The sequence below is a fragment of the Ambystoma mexicanum genome, chromosome 3q (genome assembly GCF_040938575.1).
Source record: "Ambystoma mexicanum isolate Mex_15411 chromosome 3q, UKY_AmexF1_1, whole genome shotgun sequence".
Taxonomy (NCBI): domain Eukaryota; kingdom Metazoa; phylum Chordata; class Amphibia; order Caudata; family Ambystomatidae; genus Ambystoma; species Ambystoma mexicanum.
Genome location: NC_090926.1, coordinates 946,787,173 through 946,806,579, shown reverse-complemented (window position 1 = coordinate 946,806,579; position 19,407 = coordinate 946,787,173).

Sequence of the window (19,407 nt, the reverse complement as noted above, 5' to 3'; positions counted from 1 at the left end):
CCCCTCCACATGGCCCATCCCAGCCCCCATCATCCCTGACCCCACACTGCAGGCAGCCCCATCCACATGGGATACCCCAGCCCCCATCAACCATGACAACACCCTGCATGCAGCCCCCTCCTCATGGGACAATCCAGCCCCCATCACCCGTGACCCCACACTGCAGGCAGCCCCATTCACATGGGACACCCCAGACCCCACAAAACCATGACAATGCCCTGCAGGCAGGCCCCTCCACATGGGACACCCAAGCACCCATGCCCCATGATACCGCCTTGCAGGCCGGCCCCTCCACATGGGACACTCCCGCCACATCAACCATGACAACACCCTGCAGGCAGCCCGCCCCCTCCTCATGGGATAACCTAGCCCCCATCACCCGTGACCCCACACTGCAGGCAGCCACATCCACATGGGACACCCCAGACCCCATCAACCATGACAATGCTCTGCAGGCAGCCCCCTCCACATGGGACACCCCAGCCCCCATGCCCCATGACTACACCTTGCAGGCACCCCCCTCCACATAGGACACTCCAGCCCCCATCACCCCACCTTCCAGGCAGCCTACTCCACATGGGACACCCCTGCCCCCATCACCCATGATTCCAGCCTGCAGGCATCCCCCTCCACCTGGCACATCCCAGCCCCCATCACCTGTGACCCCACCATGCAGGCAGCCCCCTCCACATGGGGCACCCCAGCCACCATCACCCCTGACCCCACCCTGCATGCAGGCACCTCCACATGGGACACCTCCGCCACATCAACCATGACAACACCCTGCAGGCAGCCCCCTCCACATGGGACAACGCAGCCCCCAGCACCTGTGACCCCACCCTACAGGCAACCCCCTCCACATGGGACAGCCCAGCCCCATTATCCCTTATCCCATACTGCAGGCATCCCCATCCACATGGCCACCCAAGCCTCCATCAACCATGACAACGCCCTGCAGGCAGCCCCCTCCACATGGGACACCCCAGCCTCCATGACACTTCACCCCACCCTGCAGGCAGCCCCCTCCCCATGGGACACCCCAGCCCTCATCACCCCACCCTCCAGGCAGCCCACCAACAAGGGACACCCCAGTCCCCATCACCCCTGTCCCCACCCAGCAGGCAGCCCCCTCCACATGGGACTGCCCAGCCTATATCACCTGTGACCCCACACTGCAGTCAGCCCCCTCATCATGGGACACCTCAGCCCCCATTACCTGAGACCCCACCCTGCAGGCAGCCCCATCCACATGGGACACCCCAGACCACATCAACCATGACAATGCTCTGCAGGCAGCCCCCTCCACATGGGACACCCCAGCCCCCATGCCCCATGACTCCACCTTGCAGGCATCCCCCTCCACATAGGACACTCCAGCCCCCATCACCCCACCTTCCTGGCAGCCTACTCCACATGGGACACCCCTGCCCCCATCACCCATGATTCTAGCCTGCAGGCATCCCCCTCCACATGGCACATCCCAGCCCCCATCACCTGTGACCCCACCATGCAGGCAGCCCCCTCCACATGGGGCACCCCAGCCCCCATCACCCCTGACCCCACCCTGCAGGCAGGCACCTCCACATGGGACACCTCCGCCACATCAACCATGACAACACCCTGCAGGCAGCCCCCTCCACATGGGACAACGCAGACCCCAGCACCTGTGACCCCACCCTACAGGCAACCCCCTCCACATGGGACAGCCCAGCCCCATTATCCCTTATCCCATACTGCAGGCATCCCCATCCACATGGCCACCCAAGCCTCAATCAACCTTGACAACGCCCTGCAGGCAGCCCCCTCCACATGGGACACCCCAGCCTCCATGACCCTTCACCCCACCCTGCAGGCAGCCCCCTCCCCATGGGACACCCCAGCCCCCATCACCCCACCCTCCAGGCAGCCCACCCACATGGGACACCCCAGTTCCCATCACCCCTGTCCCCACCCAGCAGGCAGCCCCCTCCACATGGGACTGCCCAGCCTATATCACCTGTGACCCCACACTGCAGTCAGCCCCCTCATCATGGGACACCTCAGCCCCCATTACCTGTGACCCCACCCTGCAGACAGCCCCCTCCACATGGGACATCCCAATCCCCATCACCTGTGACCCCACCCTGCAGGTAGTCCCCTCCACATAGGACACCCCATCCCCAATCACCCCTGACACCACCCTGCAGGCAGCCCCCTCCACATGGGAAACCCCAGCCCCCATCATACCTGACCCCACACTGCAGGCAAGCCCCTCCACATGGGACACCCCCGCCCCATCAACCATGACAACACCGTACAGGCAGCCCCCACCACATGGGACAACTCAGCCCCCATCACCTGTGACCCCACCCTGCAGGCAGCCCCATCCACATGGGACAGCCCAGCTCCCATCAACTATGACAATGCCCTGCAGGCAGCCCCCTCCTCATGGGACATCCCAGCCGCCATGCCCCATGACACAACCTTGCAGGCATCCCCCTCCACATAGGACACTCCAGCCCCCATCACCCATCACCCCACCCTCCAGGCAGCCCACTCCACATGGGATACCCCTGCCCCTGTCCCCATCACCAATGACCCCAACCTGCAGGTATCCCCCTCTACATGGGACACCCCAGCTCCCATCACCCATCACCCCACCCTCCAGGCAGACCACTCCACATGGGACACCCCAGCCCCCACCACCAGTGACCACACCCTGAAGGCAGCCCCCTCCACATGGGACATCCCAGCCCCCATCACCCATGACACCACCCTGCAGGCAGCCCCCTCCACATGGGACACCTCATCCCATCACCCATGACCACACCCTGCAGGCAGCCCCTCCACGTGGGAAACCCCTGCCCCTGGCCCCATCACCCATGACCCCAACCTGCAGGTATCCCCCTCTACATGGGACACCCCAGCTCCCATCACCCATCACCCCACCCTCCAGGCAGCCCACTCCACATGGGACACCCCAGCCCCCAGCACTGTGACCCCACCCTTCAGGCAGACCCCTCCACATGGGACAGCCCAGCCCCCATCACCCCTGACCCCACACTGCAGGCAGCCCCATTCACATGGGACACCCCAGCTCCCATCAACCAGGACAACGCCCTGCAGGAAGCCGCCTCCACATGGGACACCCCAGCCCCCATGACCCTACCTTGCAGGCATCCCCCTCCACATAGGACAACCCAGTCCCCATCACCCATCACCCAACCCTCCAGGCAGCCCACTCCACATGGAACACCCCTTCCCCCACCACCTATGATTCCAGCCTGCAGGCAGCCCTCTCCACATGGGATACCCAAGCCACCACCACCAGTGACAACACCCTGAAGTTAGCCAAGTCCACATGGGACAATCCTCCGCTGCCCACATCATCTGTGACAACACCCTGCAGGCAGTCGCCTCCACATGGAAAATCCCAGCCCCAATCACCTGTGACCACACCCTGCAGGCAGCCCCCTCCACATGGGAAACCCCCTGCCCCAGCCCCATCACCCATGACAACACCCTGCAGGCAGCCCCCTCCACATGGGGCAACCCAGCCCCCATCACCCATGACCCCACCCTACAGGCAGCCCCCTCCACATGGGACACCCTGGCCCCCATCATTCATGACCACACCCTGCAGGCAGCCCCCTCCACATGGGACTGCCCAGCCTATATCACCTGTGACCCCACACTGCAGTCAGCCCACTCATCATGGGACACCTCAGCCCCCATTACCTGTGACCCCACCCTGCAGACAGCCCCCTCCACATGGGACATCCCAATCCCCATCACCTGTGACCCCACCCTGCAGGTAGTCCCCTCCACATGGGACACCCCATCCCCAATCACCCCTGACACCACCCTGCAGGCAGCCCCCTCCACATGGGAAACCCCAGCCCCCATCATACCTGACCCCACACTGCAGGCAAGCCCCTCCACATGGGACACCCCCGCCCCATCAACCATGACAACACCGTACAGGCAGCCCCCACCACATGGGACAACTCAGCCCCCATCACCTGTGACCCCACCCTGCAGGCAGCCCCATCCACATGGGACAGCCCAGCTCCCATCAACTATGACAATGCCCTGCAGGCAGCCCCCTCCTCATGGGACATCCCAGCCGCCATGCCCCATGACACAACCTTGCAGGCATCCCCCTCCACATAGGACACTCCAGCCCCCATCACCCATCACCCCACCCTCCAGGCAGCCCACTCCACATGGGATACCCCTGCCCCTGTCCCCATCACCAATGACCCCAACCTGCAGGTATCCCCCTCTACATGGGACACCCCAGCTCCCATCACCCATCACCCCACCCTCCAGGCAGCCCACTCCACATGGGACACTCCAGCCCCCACCACCAGTGACCACACCCTGAAGGCAGCCCCCTCCACATGGGACATCCCAGCCCCCATCACCCATGACACCACCCTGCAGGCAGCCCCCTCCACATGGGACACCTCATCCCATCACCCATGACCACACCCTGCAGGCAGCCCCTCCACGTGGGAAACCCCTGCCCCTGTCCCCATCACCCATGACCCCAACCTGCAGGTATCCCCCTCTACATGGGACACCCCAGCTCCCATCACCCATCACCCCACCCTCCAGGCAGCCCACTCCACATGGGACACCCCAGCCCCCAGCACTGTGACCCCACCCTTCAGGCAGACCCCTCCACATGGGACAGCCCAGCCCCCATCACCCCTGACCCCACACTGCAGGCAGCCCCATTCACATGGGACACCCCAGCTCCCATCAACCAGGACAATGCCCTGCAGGAAGCCGCCTCCACATGGGACACCCCAGCCCCCATGACCCTACCTTGCAGGCATCCCCCTCCACATAGGACAACCCAGCCCCCATCACCCATCACCCAACCCTCCAGGCAGCCCACTCCACATGGGACACCCCTTCCCCCACCACCTATGATTCCAGCCTGCAGGCAGCCCTCTCCACATGGGATACCCAAGCCACCACCACCAGTGACAACACCCTGAAGTTAGCCAAGTCCACATGGGACAATCCTCCGCTGCCCACATCATCTGTGACAACACCCTGCAGGCAGTCGCCTCCACATGGAAAATCCCAGCCCCAATCACCTGTGACCACACCCTGCAGGCAGCCCCCTCCACATGGGAAACCCCCTGCCCCAGCCCCATCACCCATGACAACACCCTGCAGGCAGCCCCCTCCACATGGGGCAACCCAGCCCCCATCACCCATGACCCCACCCTACAGGCAGCCCCCTCCACATGGGACACCCCGGCCCTCATCATTCATGACCACACCCTGCAGGCAGCCCCCTCCACATGAGACACCCCCACCTCACCCCCAGCACCTGTGACAACAACCTGCAGACAGCCCCCCTCCACATGGAACAACCCAGATCCCATCACCCGTAACCAGACCCTGCAGGCAGACCCCTCCACATGGGACACCCAAACCCCATCAACCACAATCCCACCCTGCAGGCAGCCCCCTCCACATGGGACACTCCAGCCCCATCACTCATGATACCACCTTGCAGGAGGCCCCCTCCACATGGGACACCCCAGCCCCCATCAACCATGACAGCGCCTTGCAGGCAGCCACCTCCACATGGGACACCCCAGCCCCTTTGACCCATGACCCCACCCTCCAGGCAGCCCCTCCACATTGCACACCCCAGTCTCAATCACCCGTGACCCCACCCGGCAGGCAGCCCCCTCCACATGGGACACCGCAGCCTATATCACCTCTGACCCCACCCTGCAGGCAGCCCCCTCCTCATGGGACACCCCAGCCCCCATTACCCATGACCCCACCCAGCATGCAGCCCCCTCCACATGTGACAACCTAATCCACATCACCTGTGACCACACTCTGCAGGCAGCCCCTCCACGTGGGAAACCCCTGCCCCTGGCCCCATCACCCATGACCCCAACCTGCAGGTATCCCCCTCTACATGGGACACCCCAGCTCCCATCACCCATCACCCCACCCTCCAGGCAGCCCACTCCACACGGGACACCCCAGCCCCCAGCACTGTGACCCCACCCTTCAGGCAGACCCCTCCACATGGGACAGCCCAGCCCCCATCACCCCTGACCCCACACTGCAGGCAGCCCCATTCACATGGGACACCCCAGCTCCCATCAACCAGGACAACGCCCTGCAGGAAGCCGCCTCCACATGGGACACCCCAGCCCCCATGACCCTACCTTGCAGGCATCCCCCTCCACATAGGACAACTCAGTCCCCATCACCCATCACCCAACCCTCCAGGCAGCCCACTCCACATGGAACACCCCTTCCCCCACCACCTATGATTCCAGCCTGCAGGCAGCCCTCTCCACATGGGATACCCAAGCCACCACCACCAGTGACAACACCCTGAAGTTAGCCAAGTCCACATGGGACAATCCTCCGCTGCCCACATCATCTGTGACAACACCCTGCAGGCAGTCGCCTCCACATGGAAAATCCCAGCCCCAATCACCTGTGACCACACCCTGCAGGCAGCCCCCTCCACATGGGAAACCCCCTGCCCCAGCCCCATCACCCATGACAACACCCTGCAGGCAGCCCCCTCCACATGGGGCAACCCAGCCCCCATCACCCATGACCCCACCCTACAGGCAGCCCCCTCCACATGGGACACCCTGGCCCCCATCATTCATGACCACACCCTGCAGGCAGCCCCCTCCACATGGGACTGCCCAGCCTATATCACCTGTGACCCCACACTGCAGTCAGCCCACTCATCATGGGACACCTCAGCCCCCATTACCTGTGACCCCACCCTGCAGACAGCCCCCTCCACATGGGACATCCCAATCCCCATCACCTGTGACCCCACCCTGCAGGTAGTCCCCTCCACATGGGACACCCCATCCCCAATCACCCCTGACACCACCCTGCAGGCAGCCCCCTCCACATGGGAAACCCCAGCCCCCATCATACCTGACCCCACACTGCAGGCAAGCCCCTCCACATGGGACACCCCCGCCCCATCAACCATGACAACACCGTACAGGCAGCCCCCACCACATGGGACAACTCAGCCCCCATCACCTGTGACCCCACCCTGCAGGCAGCCCCATCCACATGGGACAGCCCAGCTCCCATCAACTATGACAATGCCCTGCAGGCAGCCCCCTCCTCATGGGACATCCCAGCCGCCATGCCCCATGACACAACCTTGCAGGCATCCCCCTCCACATAGGACACTCCAGCCCCCATCACCCATCACCCCACCCTCCAGGCAGCCCACTCCACATGGGATACCCCTGCCCCTGTCCCCATCACCAATGACCCCAACCTGCAGGTATCCCCCTCTACATGGGACACCCCAGCTCCCATCACCCATCACCCCACCCTCCAGGCAGCCCACTCCACATGGGACACTCCAGCCCCCACCACCAGTGACCACACCCTGAAGGCAGCCCCCTCCACATGGGACATCCCAGCCCCCATCACCCATGACACCACCCTGCAGGCAGCCCCCTCCACATGGGACACCTCATCCCATCACCCATGACCACACCCTGCAGGCAGCCCCTCCACGTGGGAAACCCCTGCCCCTGTCCCCATCACCCATGACCCCAACCTGCAGGTATCCCCCTCTACATGGGACACCCCAGCTCCCATCACCCATCACCCCACCCTCCAGGCAGCCCACTCCACATGGGACACCCCAGCCCCCAGCACTGTGACCCCACCCTTCAGGCAGACCCCTCCACATGGGACAGCCCAGCCCCCATCACCCCTGACCCCACACTGCAGGCAGCCCCATTCACATGGGACACCCCAGCTCCCATCAACCAGGACAATGCCCTGCAGGAAGCCGCCTCCACATGGGACACCCCAGCCCCCATGACCCTACCTTGCAGGCATCCCCCTCCACATAGGACAACCCAGCCCCCATCACCCATCACCCAACCCTCCAGGCAGCCCACTCCACATGGGACACCCCTTCCCCCACCACCTATGATTCCAGCCTGCAGGCAGCCCTCTCCACATGGGATACCCAAGCCACCACCACCAGTGACAACACCCTGAAGTTAGCCAAGTCCACATGGGACAATCCTCCGCTGCCCACATCATCTGTGACAACACCCTGCAGGCAGTCGCCTCCACATGGAAAATCCCAGCCCCAATCACCTGTGACCACACCCTGCAGGCAGCCCCCTCCACATGGGAAACCCCCTGCCCCAGCCCCATCACCCATGACAACACCCTGCAGGCAGCCCCCTCCACATGGGGCAACCCAGCCCCCATCACCCATGACCCCACCCTACAGGCAGCCCCCTCCACATGGGACACCCCGGCCCTCATCATTCATGACCACACCCTGCAGGCAGCCCCCTCCACATGAGACACCCCCACCTCACCCCCAGCACCTGTGACAACAACCTGCAGACAGCCCCCCTCCACATGGAACAACCCAGATCCCATCACCCGTAACCAGACCCTGCAGGCAGACCCCTCCACATGGGACACCCAAACCCCATCAACCACAATCCCACCCTGCAGGCAGCCCCCTCCACATGGGACACTCCAGCCCCATCACTCATGATACCACCTTGCAGGAGGCCCCCTCCACATGGGACACCCCAGCCCCCATCAACCATGACAGCGCCTTGCAGGCAGCCACCTCCACATGGGACACCCCAGCCCCTTTGACCCATGACCCCACCCTCCAGGCAGCCCCTCCACATTGCACACCCCAGTCTCAATCACCCGTGACCCCACCCGGCAGGCAGCCCCCTCCACATGGGACACCGCAGCCTATATCACCTCTGACCCCACCCTGCAGGCAGCCCCCTCCTCATGGGACACCCCAGCCCCCATTACCCATGACCCCACCCAGCATGCAGCCCCCTCCACATGTGACAACCTAATCCACATCACCTGTGACCACACTCTGCAGGCAGCACCCTCTAAATGGGGCACCCCACCCCCATCATCCGTGACCCCCACCCTGCAGGCAGCCCCCTCCACATGGGACAACCCAGCCCCCATCACCCATAACCCCACCCTGCAGGCAGCCCCCTCCACACGGGACACCCCAGCCCCCATCATCCCTGACCCCACACTGCAGGCAGCCCCATCCACATGGGACACCACAGCCCCCATCAACCATTACAACACACTGCAGGCAGGCCCCTCCACATGGGACACCCCCACCCCATCAACCATGACAACACCCTGCAGGCAGCCCCCTCCACATGGGACAACACAGCCCCATCACCCGTGACCCCAACCTACAGGCAACCCCCTCCACATGGGACATCCCAGCCCCCATCATCCCTGACCCCACACTGCAGGCAGCCTGATCCACATGGGACACCCCAGCCCCCATCAACCATGACAACGCCCTGCAGGCAGCCCCCTACACATGGGACACCCCATGACCCATGACCCAACCCTGCAGGAATCCCCCTCCACATAGGACACCCCTGCCCCCATCACCCATCCTCCAGGCACCCCCTCCACATCGGACATCCAAGTCCCCATCACCCGTGATCCCACCCGGCAGGCAGCCCCCTCCTCACGGGACACCCCAGCCCACATTACCCATGACCCCACCCAGCAGGCAGCCCCCTCCACATGGGACAACCCAATCCCTATCACCAGTGACCCCACCCTGCAGTCAGCCCCCTCCACATGAGGCACCCCGGCCCCCATCACCCCTTACCCCACCCTGCAGGCAGCCCCCTCCACATGGGACACCCCAGCCCCCATCATCTCTTTCCCCACACTGCAGGCAGGCCCCTCCACATGGGACACCCCCGACTCATCAACCATGACAACACCCTGCAGGCTGCCCCCTCCACATGGGACAACGCAGCCCCCATCACCCGTGACCCCACCCTGCAGGCAGCCCCCTCCTCATGGGACACCCCAGCCCCCATTACCCGTGACCCCACCCAGCAGGCCGCCGCCTCCACATGTGACAACCTAATCCACATCACATGTGACCACACTCTGCAGGCAGCACCCTCTACATGGGGCACCCCAGCCCCCATCATCTGTGACCCCACCCTGCAGGCAGCCCCCTCCACACGGGACCATGGGACACCCCAGCCCCCATCAACCATGACAATACACTGCAGGCAGGCCCCTCCACATGGGACACCCCCACCCCATCAACCATGACAACACCCAGCAGGCAGCCCCACTCCACATGGGACAACCCAGCCCCCATCACCCGTGAACCCACCCAGCAGGCAGCCCCCTCCACATGTGACAACCTAATCCACATCACCTGTGACCACACCCTGCAGGCAGCACCCTCTACATGGGGCACCCCAGCCCGCATCATCCCTGACCCCACACTGCAGGCAGCCCCATCCACATGGGACACCCCAGCCCCCATCAACCATGACAACACTCTGCAGGCAGCCCCCTCCACATGGGACAACCCAGCCCCCATCACCTGTGACCCCACACTGCAGGCAGCCCCCTCCACATGGGGCACCCCAGCCCCATCACCCCTGACCCCAACCTGCAGGAAGCCCCCTCCACATGGGACACCCCATCCCCCATCATCTCTGACCCCACACTGCAGGCAGGCCCCTCCACATTGGACACCCCCGACCCATCATCCATGACAACACCCTGCAGGCTGCCCCCTCCACATGGGACAACGCAGCCCCCATCACCCGTGACCCCACCCTACAGGCAACCCCCTCAACATGGGAAAGCCCAGCCCCCAGTCTCCATCATCACTGATGCCATACTGCAGGCATCCCCATCCACATGGCCACCCCATCCCCCATCAACGATGACAACGCCCTGCAGGCAGGATCCTCCACATGGGACACCCCAGCCCCCATGACCCCACCCTGCAGGCACCCCCCTCCACATACGACACCCCATCCCCCATCACCCATCACCCCACCCTCCAGGCAACCCCTCCACATGGGACACCCCAGTCCACATCACCCGTGACCCCACCCGGCAGGCAGCTCCATCCACATGGGACTGCCCAGCCTACATCACCTGTGACCCCACCCTGCAGGCAGCCCCCTCCTCATGGGACATCACAGCCCACATTACCTGTGAGCCCACCCTGCAGGCAGCCCCCTCCACATGGGACATCCCAATCCCTATCACCTGTGACCGCACCCTGCAGGTAGCCCCCTCCACATGGGACACCCCAGCCCCCATCACCCCTGACCCCACCCTGCAGGAACCCCCCTCCACATTGGACACCCCAGCCCCCATCATCCCTGACCCCACACTGCAGGCAGCCCCATCCACATGGGACACCCCAGCCCCCATCAACCATGACAACACACTGCAGGCAGGCCCCTCCACATGGGACACCCCCACCCCATCAACCATGACAACACCCTGCAGGCAGCCCCCTCCACATGGGACAACCCAGCCCCCATCACCCATGACCCCACACTGCAGGCAGCCCCATCCACATGGGACACCCCAGCCCCCATCAACCATGACAATGCCCTGCTGGCGGCCCCCTCCACATGGGACTCCACAGCCCCCATGCCCCATGACACCACCTTGCAGGCATCTCCCTCCACATAGGACACTCCAGCCCCCATCACCCATCACACCACCCACCAGGCAGCCCACTCCACATGGGACACCACTGCCCCATCACCCATGATTCCAGACTGCAAGCAACCCCCTCCACATGGGACATCCCAGCCCCCATCACCTGTGATGCCACCCTGCAGGCAGTCCCCTCCATGTGGGACACCCCAGGCCCCAATACGCGTGTCCCCACCGTGCAGGCGGTCCCCTCCACGTGGGACACCCCAGCTCCCATCACCCATCACCCCACCCTCCAGGCAGCCCACTCCACATAGGACACCGCAGCCCCCAGCACCCATGACCCCACCCTGCAGATAGCCCCTTCCTCATGGGACAGCCCAGCCCCCACCACCTGTGACCACACCCTGCAGACAGCCACCTCCACATGTGACAACCCCGCTGCAGCCTACATCACCTGTGGCAACACCCTGCAAGCAGCCCCCTCTACATGGGACACCCGTGCCCCATCACCCGTGACCACACCCTGCAGGCAGGCCCCTCCACATGGGACAACCCAGCCTCCATCACCCATGACCCCACCCTACAGGCAGCCCCCTCCACATGGAACACCCCAGCCTCCATCACCTATGATCATACCCTGTAGGCAGGCCCCTCCACATGGGACAACCCAGCCTCCATCACCCATGACCCCACCCTACAGGCAGCCCCCTCCACATAGGACACCCTAGCCCCCATCACCTATGATCACACCCTGCAGGCAGCGTCTCCCCATGGGACAGCCCCGCCTCAGCCACCAGCACCCGTGACAACACCCTGCAGGCAGCCCCCTCCACATGGGACACCCCAGCCCAAATCACCCGAAATCCCACCTTGCAGCCAGACCACTCCACATGGGACACCCAACCCCCATGTCCCACAATCCCACCCTGCAGGCAGCCCCCTCCACATGGGACAATCCAGCCCCCATCACCCATGACACTGCCTTGCAGGAGTCCCCCTCCACATAGGACACCCCAGACCACATCACCTGTGACCCAACCCTGCAGGCAACCCCCCACACATGGGACACCCCTGCCCCATCAACCATGACAACACTCTGCAGGCAGCCCCCCCACATGGGAAAACCCCAGCCACCATCACCGGTGACCCCACCCTGCAGGCAGTCCCCTCCACATGGGACACCCCAGCCCCCAACACGCATGACCCCACCTTGCAGGCAGCCCCCTCCACATGGGACACCGCAGCCCCCATCACCCACGACCCCACCCTGCAGGCAGCCCCCTCCACATAGGACACCCCAGCCCCTTTCACCCAAGATCACACCCTGCAGGCACCCCCCTCCACATGGAACTCACCAGCCCCCATCACCCATGACACCACTCTGCATGCATCCCCATCCAGACCGGACATCACCAGCATGCTGGACGCCAACATAGTGACACCTGATCACTCCATTGAAGTTGTGTCGAGCACCTTGACTGCCGTGTTGTGACACCACCCTTAACATCCACAGCCAATTGTATCCTGCAAACACAAACAAATGCATAAACCTGGCGACATCATTCAGTGTGGCAGCTGCTGAAACACAATTGCTGTCTGCAACCATATCCCAACATACACATAGACAATGTAATGGTAAAGTGAGGCCTTGCTGGCCATGTGAGAATGTCATGTCAACAATCCCCATGGACAAATAGTCACACAGTGTCAGTAAAAAAGCAGCCTCAATGTGTGCCACATGAACAGATACAGCCCAGATATTCCAATATACACATCAATGTTCCTCCCATGTGTGCACTACATGACATGAAATCACATAAAATGCCATGGTATTCAAAATCCACCTATACACAAGTGTCTGAAAGTGCAACTAGTCAAGGGAGAGGGGAACAGACTGAAGACAGAGACAACGATCTTGGTAGACCAGGTGGGAAGGACATCATAAGAAATACAACTAAGAAAATCATCAAACTGCAGCCAGCTGCTGGCAAGTGCAAGGCTAAGTGACCTGTAAGGATATTTGGCGTGTTACAGCACAGAGTACAACACTACTGCACAGGTAGCAATTTCTTTTTGATGCAGCACCAAATGCCTATGGTGCATTGCTATATGTATTACCAGATTAACAAGAAAAGACAGGCTATTCAGTCAAAAACGATTTTAACATATAAGATGCAAATCTATTTTTACAGTTAAAAGCACACGTGCTCATTTAAAAATGCACACTATTTTTCACCTGAAATGCCTATGGTGCGAGAGACACATTTGAAAATAACAACTAACATAACTTATAACTAACCTGACTAATGAAACAATCCACTAATAAAAATGTGTCTCCACTGCAGAATTAGGCCTATTCTGAAAGTGAACTTTTAAACGCACATCCATTTTTTTTTTCTGTTCTCTCTGCTGCCCTGTTCACATAACTACAGGAAGCAAATGGGCTCGAAAGAACAGGAAATCAGTTGGTTACAAAGTATTACTATAAAAATGAGCCATTGTGTAGAGAAGGAGGAAATGGCGTGATTAATTCTGATTGGAGCAGCGTCATAGCAAGTATCATGCTAGAGGGAGTGATCAGGCTTTTGCTGGGGGGAGTTTGAGGAAGAAGAAAGGCAGTCAAGATTTGGCAGAGCTGGGAGAAAGACCTTTTCCTGGTTGGAGCATTCCTATCTGCAAAAGCTGAGAATTCCAGGCAATGACCCCGGTTTGAGAAGGCAGGCGTTCCTTTTTACTGGGGTTAATCTTCAAGGGAGCCACATTTTTATTAGTGGATTATGTTTCATTAGTCAGGTTAGTTATAAATTATGTTAGTTGTTATTTTCAAATGTGTCTCTCGCACCATAGGCATTTCAGGTGAAAAATAGTGTGCATTTTTAAATGAGCACGTGTGCTTTTAACTGTAAAAATAGATTTGCATCTTATATGTTAAAATCGTTTTTGACTGAATAGCCTGTCTTTTCTTGTTAATCTGGTAATACATATAGCAATGCACCATAGGCATTTGGTGCTGCATCAAAAAAAAATTGCTACCTGTGCAGTAGTGTTGTACTCTGTGCTGTAACACGCCAAATATCCTTACAGGTCACTTAGCCTTGCACTTGCCAGCAGCTGGCTGCAGTTTGATGATTTTCTTAGTTGTATTTCTTATGATGTCCTTCCCACCTGGTCTACCAAGATCGTTGTCTCTGTCTTCAGTCTGTTCCCCTCTCCCTTGACTAGTTGCACTTTCAGACACTTGTGTATATCACTAGAGAGACCTCAGACCTACATTTTAGGAATACCACATTTTCAGTGTTAGTGTTAGTGTGCCACCATGGGCGATCTCACTGACTTATTTACGACAGAGAGCTATATGTGGTAATTTTGTGGTAATTTCCACTACCTTATATACGGTAGGGAACTATGTTCAGAGAGTCTCTCTTCCCATTGGCTCATGTACCTCCAACGAGCTATGCTACAAACAATCACTCTCAACTCTCCATACTGAATATGTCATGCACACATCTGTCTTAAAATGACAATTGTATTGTTTAAAAATCTCCCCTCATCATCAGCACTGTATTGGTAAACAGAAGACGCACCACCTGTCTGCTTTCAAGTATTTTTCTGTATTATAAAAGTTGCATTTAAACACGATCTCACTCTTTACAGAAATAAATAAAACAGCACATTAACAGCATTGTCTGTAATACTCTGAAAAAAAAACTTGGCGGAGAACAGAACACCATTTGCAACATTAACGTGTGATTAAGGCACCGGAATCCCCTTTCCTACTCTGACTGAACATTATCGTCTCGTACACACTCAGCTCCCACACTTATGTAATTACCTTATCTGTTCAGAGTTTTCTTTGGCTGTTCTCTTTCTGAATGTGGCTCCCTTGAAGATTAACCCCAGTAAAAAGGAACGCCTGCCTTCTCAAACCGGGGTCATTGCCTGGAATTCTCAGCTTTTGCAGATAGGAATGCTCCAACCAGGAAAAGGTCTTTCTCCCAGCTCTGCCAAATCTTGACTGCCTTTCTTCTTCCTCAAACTCCCCCCAGCAAAAGCCTGATCACTCCCTCTAGCATGATACTTGCTATGACGCTGCTCCAATCAGAATTAATCACGCCATTTCCTCCTTCTCTACACAATGGCTCATTTTTATAGTAATACTTTGTAACCAACTGATTTCCTGTTCTTTCGAGCCCATTTGCTTCCTGTAGTTATGTGGACAGGGCAGCAGAGAGAACAGATAAAAAAAATGGATGTGCGTTTAAAAGTTCACTTTCAGAATAGGCCTAATTCTGCAGTGGAGACACATTTTTATTAGTGGATTATGTTTCATTAGTCAGGTTAGTTATAAGTTATGTTAGTTGTTATTTTCAAATGTGTCTCTCGCACCATAGGCATTTCAGGTGAAAAATAGTGTGCATTTTTAAATGAGCACGTGTGCTTTTAACTGTAAAAATAGATTTGCATCTTATATGTTAAAATCGTTTTTGACTGAATAGCCTGTCTTTTCTTGTTAATCTGGTAATACATATAGCAATGCACCATAGGCATTTGGTGCTGCATCAAAAAAAAATTGCTACCTGTGCAGTAGTGTTGTACTCTGTGCTGTAACACGCCAAATATCCTTACAGACCACATCAGGTGTGAAGTGCAGCTAGGGGGCTGTTGGTACACATGAAAACAGTCCAAGTGCAGGGGATGCCAGAGAGGCATTGCGGGTGTGGAAGTGGCGGATGAGGGGCCCTTGGTCATAGGGTAGCCAGGTGACGAGTCCTGATTCAGACAGGAGTTCTGCAGGGTAGAGGAGGACATAAAGCACAATGAAAGAGGAAAGACTTCAGTTCAGATTGAGTGCATGGCAATCAGACAGTGCACCACACACTGACATTGCTGCATTGGTCAGCTGATGTGTTAAAACAAAGTAATGGCAATATTGCATGCCAATGCAAGCTTCAGATCAACACCGGAGCCAATGATCACTGCCCAAAGACATGCTGGTAAAGGAGAAAGCATGACATGTGTGTTACACAGCATCAAGCAAATCATGTGCAAATATTGTGAACATGTACCACTCCCACAGTCACACCACACACCCCCCTTACAAACACATTGAGGGGCAATAACCACTGATGCTGTACATGTGAAAGTAAATGGCACTTGAGCGTGCACACCCAAACTCCCCCTTCACACTCATCCACTTGTCAGGCACATGTGTTTATTCAGCATGCAAAAGGATAGCAAACATGACACATGCATGCAAGTAAGCACACACATGACCAATAGACCATAGACCATAGAAAATATGTACAATAGTAGCAAAATTAAAATGAAAAAAAAACATTACTGCATGGTGTCCAAAAAAGTAGAAAGTCAAAGAAAACTATGTACAAAAAAAAATGGAGTTATGTCCAAACTGCACTCCAAATTATAATATGAACAAATGCAAAAACACACATAAACAACTATGTACAAAAAATAGAGTAAAGTCCAAAAGCTCCAAAGAATAGCTAAATACAACAGAAACCTATATCTAAAGAACTGTTTAAAAAGGCAGTGGGTTAGTCCTTATCCTCACCATGCTCACTCAATGTTTCGGCCAGGGCACCATCGTACACTGCATCCACTTCCCCTAGGCAGGCCTCCGGTCTCTCCTTGAGAGCTTGCAGGGACTCCAACATGGTCTCCTCCATTCCCTCCAGCTCCCTGGTAGTCTCCTCGAGGACCTCAGCCAGCTTTTCTGACCGACGCAGTGAAACCTCTGCCCTGGCCATAGTGAGTCTCGCCTCCCGTGCCCGCTGCGGCTATGCCCTGATTTTCTGCCTGTACCACGCCAACACAGAAGACTTCCTTCTATAAAGGTCCACGTTTGTATCCTGCCTGATGCCCGATACCTGACTCCTTGAGATGGGATGCCCTGACAACTCAAGCCCCCTACTCCAAGCCTGCTGCTGCCAAATTACCCAGTGCCTGCTTCTTAAGGACAGCCTCCGGCCTGATTACATCACATGCCCTGCTCCTGGGTGCCTGCTCTGTCTCCTTTGCCACATCTCCTGTCGTCTGCTGGATCTGCGCGGTGACCACCTCAGTTGATCCAACGTCGGCTCCTGCTTCAGGCAGAGTTGTGATTTCCACCAAACAGGCCACTGGGGGTGGGACAGGTACTCAGGGGGCCCTGGCGTTATCTGGGCCGGAAGGCACCTGGGAGGACGACTGGCGCACAGAAGAGGAAGACCAGGAGGGGGTCACATTAGTGGCCAGCCCACTCATCCAATTCAATACCAGGGATGTAGCTAGCCGGTTCAGGAGACGCCAGACCTCATTGTGATGATGTGCAAGCCCATGATGGTAAGCCTGCACATCATCACAAATGCTGTCTGTATGCCTCGCTGTACTGGCTAGCACCAGTTCCACCCTGTCTCGAATGGCGAGATCCACAGGCATTGGTGTTTCTGTTTGTGTGGAAACATCCAAGACCTGCGGATGGGGGCGGCCTGGGGCATGCCGGCAGGTGCATACTGGTGCAGGTCTAGTCCCAGGATCAAGATTAGGTACAGGCACCTCCCCGGTGACCTGCACTGCCTCCTGCCCCTGAGTCTGGTCTGCACCAGTCACACCCACATCATCACCCCTGCTGGCCCCCATGGACTGGGCTGATGCAGCCCCCTTCTCCTCCCCCGCCAACCTGGATGCCTCCCCAGTGTCTTCCACAGTGGATTGCCCCTGTGTGAGCTCACCTGTCCCTCCTGCTACCGAGTAGTCCTCGTCCACCTTCGCCCTCTTGGACCTCACTTCAGCAGCTGCGGCCGATGTTTAAGATGCGGCACCAGTCTCCTGGCTCCCCGATGATGAAATTAACAGGGGGCGTTTCTGGGCTTCGCATCTCTGCCTGGAGGAGGCATCCCTGCTGCCATGCTCCACAGTTTCCGCCCTCTTCTTCCAACGGCGCTGTGGAAAAGGAGACATAGTACACATACATCAGGGTACTGTACCTATTTGTGTTTGACTCAAAACATTTGCACATAAAGTACACTGCCAAAGGTCACAACCGTCATCTCCCTGCACAAAACATACATGCCTGTCCTCACAACAGGCAATCACATCCTTGGACATGGCACTATCAGCACCTACAAACTGTGCATGCTACACACATGTGTCCTGGCCCATACACATGTCATTCACACACATCACCTGACAGTCCTGTAGCAGTGCACTGGCTATTACATCAGAGTCCCATCAATGTCAATCAGGCAGCAAGAGTATAGCACACATTCAAATGCACCAGTTACATCCATCCTGGATTGTTGGCCAGTCACACAGTCACATCTCAGACACATACACATGTACACCATGCCAGTTCATGATGTTGACGACCATATGTCACACCTCTCACAAGGCCATGTATCAGACACATGTAAGCAACCATGTTCACGACGTAATATGCTGCATTACAACACACATTGCAAAAGTAACACTGTTGGAATCAAGCATGCTTCATAGACATATATGCAGAACTGTCTGGGACATGCACACATACATCTGTACAAAAGGCATACTTGCCGTAATGCCAAGGTGCACACTGCCACCACACATCAAAATGCACCTGCACTGTGGAGGCCAGCAACAAATGGACACTTACCAGTCAACTCCAGACGGTGCTGCAAATCGATGACCTGGGTGTGCAGCACCAGGTAAAACTTCTCCAGGACCTGCATGTCTTTGGTGTTCTGACCCTGGTCCCCCACTTGGCTCAGACTAGCCTTTAGGAAGCGCCAGGCCTTGTTGTGGTTCCAGTATTTCAGGTCCTTCCAGCGCTTGCACATGTGGTGGAAATCACAGGGTGCCACTCCCTCTGCGTTGATGGCACGCAGAATGTGGTCCCAGATCATCTTCTGTCCTTCCTTGGTGACTTGCCTT